Raw genomic sequence first — 5776 nt, forward strand, 5'->3', positions numbered from 1 at the left:
ATAGTCAGCTTCCCTTGCCCATGATACTCATTGTGGTGGGTTACCTTTTAGTCCTCAACATGTTTGCTCCACAGCCTGAGCGAAGTCTGCTGGCTGTAGAATATCCTGTAGCAGCCAGTGCACATCCCCATACATGGGGCTGCAAACTGAAAACATGCTGGGCACCAGAAAAGAAGTCTTTAGATGACTAATATTAACTGTTGAGAAAGGCACATGGATTACCTCGGAGGTCTGGGTAGCTTCTTGATGGCATCAGCTTCATAGGTGATATGAATAGAAAAGGCTGGTTTACCTTATTTTGAGGCAAGAAAACTGTAGAATAATATAGCACTTTGGTTTCTTTTTCCATGTTGATATTTATCAGGCCTAACACCTTTTTCGTTTGTCTTTTCCCACGTGGCTAGTGCAGCTACTCTATCCTGTTGCCTTCATACAGGGACACAGTCTTTTATCTAAATTCTCTTTGGATTATTCCCTGATCACATCTCTTTATCATATCTGCTTTCCTAGCTGCATGGTATGTGTTTGATAAAGGACTCTTGGAGGTGAATTCCAGGGCTGAGACATTAGGTGGACTCAGGCTAGGACATGAGGCATACAAACATATTCCCTCAAACAGGGCAGATAATATATTACCAGCTAGAGAAGTTGTACCCTTGTCTCTCCTTGCAGGGAAATCTACTAATGGAGGGAACCACTCATCTGAAAGATCATTGCCTTCTCCTTCCCAGGAGTTGATTTGATGTAGGGAAAGATAAAGAGACTCAGCGCTGGGGCAACAGAGAAAAGAGAGCGATTCCGTGAAAGAGAAAATGGCTTTAATTCTTGCATTTCCTCTTTCACTTTTCTCAATCTTTCCTTCTGGTTATCAAATCATTTTTTTACTTTCTCCTTAGAATGACAGTCATCCCATAAATACAGTATTCCCCCCTTATCCGCAGTTTCAGTTACCTGCAGTCAACCGTGGTCCAACAATATTAAATGGAATATTTCAGAAATAATTCATAAGTTTTAAATTGCATGCCATTATGAGTAGCATGATAAAATCTCATGCTGCCCAGCTCCGTCCCACCCAGGATGTGAATTATCCCTTTGTCCAGCATATCAACGCTGTATACACTGCCTGCCCGATAGTCACTTAGTATAGTCATCTGGGTTATCAGATTGACTGATGCGGTATCGTGGTCTCATAGTGCTTGTGTTAAAGTAACCCTTATTTTACCTAATAATGGCCCCAAAGTACAAGAGTAGTGATGCTGGCAATTCAGATAGGCCAAAGAGAAGCTGTAAAGTGCTTCCTTTAAGTGAAAAGGTATAAGTTCTCAACTTAATAAGGAAAGAAAAAATCATATGCTGAGGTTGCTAAGATCTACGGTAAGAACAAATCTCCTATCCATTAAATTGCTAGTTTTGCTGTTGCACCTCAAACACACATGTATAGAAAAAAATATAGTATAGGTTCGGTACTATCCACAGTTTCAGGTATCCACTGGGGGTCTAGGAACATATCCCCCATGAATAAGCGGGGACTACTGTACCAGTAATTCATATGCTTGGAATGAGGCACTTCTAAGAACCCCCATAAATACCTTAATTTGTCCAAATCAAAGAAACAGTCCTCAGGCCACTGTAAGACTGGATCCTCACATGTATACCCATTCCAAATGTGACGGAGCGATATTAGCAATTTAAGAGAGAGACCTGCAGGCAACATTTCTAGCTTCCCATATTTTTCCACCATCAAAGCTAATGGTGATCGTGACAGGATTTTAGAACTGGTATCAGCTATGCTTACTCAATAATAAAATCTTGAATTTGCAGAGGATAATTCATCTGGCTAGTGTTCAAAAGAGTGGAGAGCTAGAATGGAGACTTCTTGTAATTCAGGATCTTTCACCTCACTGTTGTGTGGCCACAAGACCTTCGGCTGATCCACTCAATTGAGGAATTGCCAGATGGATACTATCCTGATAAATGACGGGGGAATATAATTAAACATAAAATTTCCTGCCAACCCAATAAAACCTCTCCATAAAATATAGAAAAGAATGAAACAGTTTAATTATTGAATAAGCATTAAACCAGACTGCAATATGCATCACAGGTAATCAATCCACTAAAGAGACTGCACAGACAAAAAAGAACTCTTACCCTTTTATATGCATGTTAATGTATATAAACATGTATATACGTTTTTTATATATGTTAATCCATTACATACACATTAATTGTATCTATCCATAGGAAAAATAAAATTTCTCATCTTTTTTCTTTTTTTTACAAACTAGAAGTTACATCTTGGAGCTAAATTCCCACAGAGAGGGAGACACGGCACCACCTTTCTTGGTGTTCACTTTTCAAAGAGATGGCTCCTTGGTCCCCAGCAATGACATTCCTGGGATACAAAACTGAAAGAGGCTTATTTAGCTTTGAAAAAGATTTATATACATTTCAAAAAGGCAGAGCTGGCATTTATAATCTCAAGTTTTCTGAAGGAAATGTTAAAAGAAAAGACAGGAGGAAAGTTCTTTACGTTTTTGCACTAGGGAAAATTTTAAATTAATTTTTTTAGATTTTTATTTACCCTTACATGGGCAAAGAAAAGTCAAAGTCACAGTCCTAGAAGGCCTATACTACCTAATAAATTACCTGATAGGAATAACAGGCCTTAGTAACTGGATCTAGAGTATGCGGTGAACACTGGCTCTCAGGTGTTAAAAATAAGACAACAAAATGGAGTCACTTATGCTAAGCACCATGTCACTAAACCGAGACTTAATTACAGTTTTGGTTTTCCCAGAAATGGAATCTTCAGCCAGTCGATCAGGAATCATCTGATCAGCAGTAGTTAGGTAAACCACCTGACAGACCTCTGCCATCCCCTAAAGGAAAGTAACCTTGCAATAACAATCTGTTTTTTTTGCCTAGTATAATTTCCCTTGTTCCTGCTCCCTTCTGTCTATGAACTTCTTGCATTCCATACAGGTCCCCAGAGTTCCTTTCTATCTGTTAGATTTGATGTTGCCTGATTCAAATTAATTTTTGCTCAAATAAACTCTTAAAATTTTTAATATGCCTCAGTTTATCTTTTAGCATAGCAAAGGGGCAGTGCCCCATTATAACTGGAATATAAGGTCAGGATTGGAGTAGCAAGGGGGATTTGATGCTGGGTTTGACAGATTTAGGCTCCAGCTGCTTAAATACTTGTTTTGTGTAGCTTCTAGAACCTACGGCAGGGCTCAGCCTGCAGATCATTTGCGTCACAGAGCCTCAGCTATGGTAAAGAAAAAGCAATTTGGGCCTAGAAACAAGAACATTAGAAGTTAGAGGGAAATAGGTTTGTGTACAAATGCCTTACTATTTTTTACAACCGTATTGAAATTTACTCCTTTTACCCAGGTTAACAAAATATATCACAAAATCCCTAAACATTGCATTTAACAAACACACCATTTTTGAAACTGGGACACATTTTTTTTTTCAGGAAATAATATTGCAAACAGTCACTTCTGAGTCAATTTACCACTAGAGGAACAAAGTTGTTATAGTATAGCTATGCTCAACTGAGCCACTTATCTACATTACACTAAAGTACTTGAAATCCTTCCTAAGATCAAGGTTTAAAACCATTTTAAGAGACAAGACTTTAGGTGTTTTATAGCCACTTCTGTAAGAGTTGCTTTTCCTTCCCCAAACAGTCAAAGCTTAATTAGAAGATTGATGATACTTACTTTTTTTTCCTCATCATATCTTCGGTTCAAAATACAATTATCATTGGTAATATGATTTATATCTTGTCTGATCTGGATGATGGAGTCCAAGAAGTGGAATTTGAGAAGGCAGACCCTAGATTCATGGAGGAAGGGATGGCCCTTTGGGTGCAGGTCACATACCATAACTCACTTCCCCCAGTTATATAAATGGAATGCTCAGAGTTCCTTGATCTTCAGTAAACTGGGGCAAAGAGTGAAAATTATAATGGTGATAAGGGTGTGTGCCCATAGGTGGGCTACCCTGTTGAGGTGGGGCAGGTCCTGGAGGAAGATATTTCATCTAAGGTGGCGTCTGAGCAATAATGTCTATGGAGAGGGCAGTGCAGTAGAAGTCACTGGTGAACCTGAAGCTTGGCTATGAATCAAGTGAGAAATAGCTGCGGCCTAGGAAGGACATGGCATTTGATGGCTTATTGGTAGTGGAGGAGGTAGTGTGGTACAGAATGTTGCTGTGGAGGCATAATATGACGAGAGTTCAATACTACTGGTTGACCCGGATTTTCAAGATGATGGTAACCAGATGTAGAGGCAGGAGGCAGTGGTTCTCAAGCACCTGAATGAGTCATTCTGAGTAGTGACAGTTATTAAATTGCTATGTTTTCTTATTGAAATACAAAAATTTCCTGACTCACTGAAGGAGGCAGACGTGAAGCCACGGACAATTAATTCTGCTGGAGGAGCACGAATATCTTCCTGTGGCTGATTATACGGCTCATGCAGCCTATGTTGCAAAGGAGGTGGTGGTATCATAATATACTCCATTGGTTCATACGATGCTTGTCTGGCGGCATTATAAAATGGTCAGAGATTTCAGTTGGCGGTCGGACGCTACGCAGAATGAACATTTTCAAATTAAGTACGAGCAACAGGGTTTTCAGCTCTCGTATGACGGAGGTTGATATGAGCCTCTAAGTCTCTTTGAGACAAATAGGTTCTCTTGCATCCTTGAACAGCGCTACACATGAAGAGGGAACCTTGTTTATGCTTCTCAATTCGCGCCACAGAATTACCACAGGCCGAGCACATACCTTGTCTTCCACGGGAAACAGCACAGGCATAGCAAAAAGCGTGCTTGCATGGAATCATCCGCCCGTAGATTCTAATTGGTAATTTGCATTCGTCACAGAAATGAATTGTGGTGTCATCCTTTTCACCTACAATGTTTACCTGAAAGTCCCAAAAAAGATTGCCAAAAGATCTTTGCTCATTTCTAAGCAATCCACTCCTACTAGGGTCGAACCACTCTTCCCCCTCACTAGAATCGAATCCTTCAGCGTACTCCATGATTCTGCTGGCGCAGGGCACAATGGGAGCGGAAGTCAACCTCACTGACCTAGGGAGCGCATGCGCCTTACCCTCTTGAGCCCAGGAGGTGGAAGTACAACCGGGTTGACCCAACTTTGACCTCTTCCCACCTACCGCAATTCCAGTGAGGGAGAGAAGCAGAAGGAGAAAAAGCCAGTATGTGAAATATCAGTGCTGAGATTGCTTAGGCTACTTTAAGCCTCAAGAAAAAGTAGCCTTTAATTGGAAAAAGAGATTAATCCGGAATGGGGGAGGGGGAGAGAGCACACAGGTGCAGTAGTGCCTAAAGGGATAAGCTCTGGACAGGTAAGGTGGCTTGCCTGCCCTTAAAGATTTTTTTGAACAATGCAGTGCTTTGCTTTTTTGAGGTGAAAGTGTACCCCTCATATGAAATGTTCAAATAGAGACTGAATAGCGTCTTGTCAGTGATGCTGTGGATCTAGCTTATCAAACTTTACTGCCAAAGTACCCCTAATGGTAGAGAAGAGTAAACTTTACTGTAAGTGTAAAGGTGAGGGGACAAAATTCTAAGTACCTCTGAAAGCAAGATATTTCTTTGAATAGTGTACTTTACCTTAAAATTATATGAATATAGCTTCCTGTTTCAGAATGAATGCCTGTTTTAACAAAAAATATTGCTTTTAATTACTTAATTAAATTAGTTGAATCTCTCCCTGCCCCTAAAGTCTTTGAATAAT

General features: G+C 40.1%; 1 pseudogene; it reads right to left on the reverse strand.

The window, feature by feature from the left end:
• Nucleotides 1–3771: 3771 nt before the first annotated feature.
• LOC100061500 (E3 ubiquitin-protein ligase Hakai pseudogene) lies at nt 3772–5076 on the reverse strand (annotated as a pseudogene).
• Nucleotides 5077–5776: the final 700 nt, after the last annotated feature.

This window comes from Equus caballus, chromosome X, assembly GCF_041296265.1.
Source record: "Equus caballus isolate H_3958 breed thoroughbred chromosome X, TB-T2T, whole genome shotgun sequence".
NCBI classification, from domain to species: Eukaryota; Metazoa; Chordata; class Mammalia; order Perissodactyla; family Equidae; genus Equus; species Equus caballus.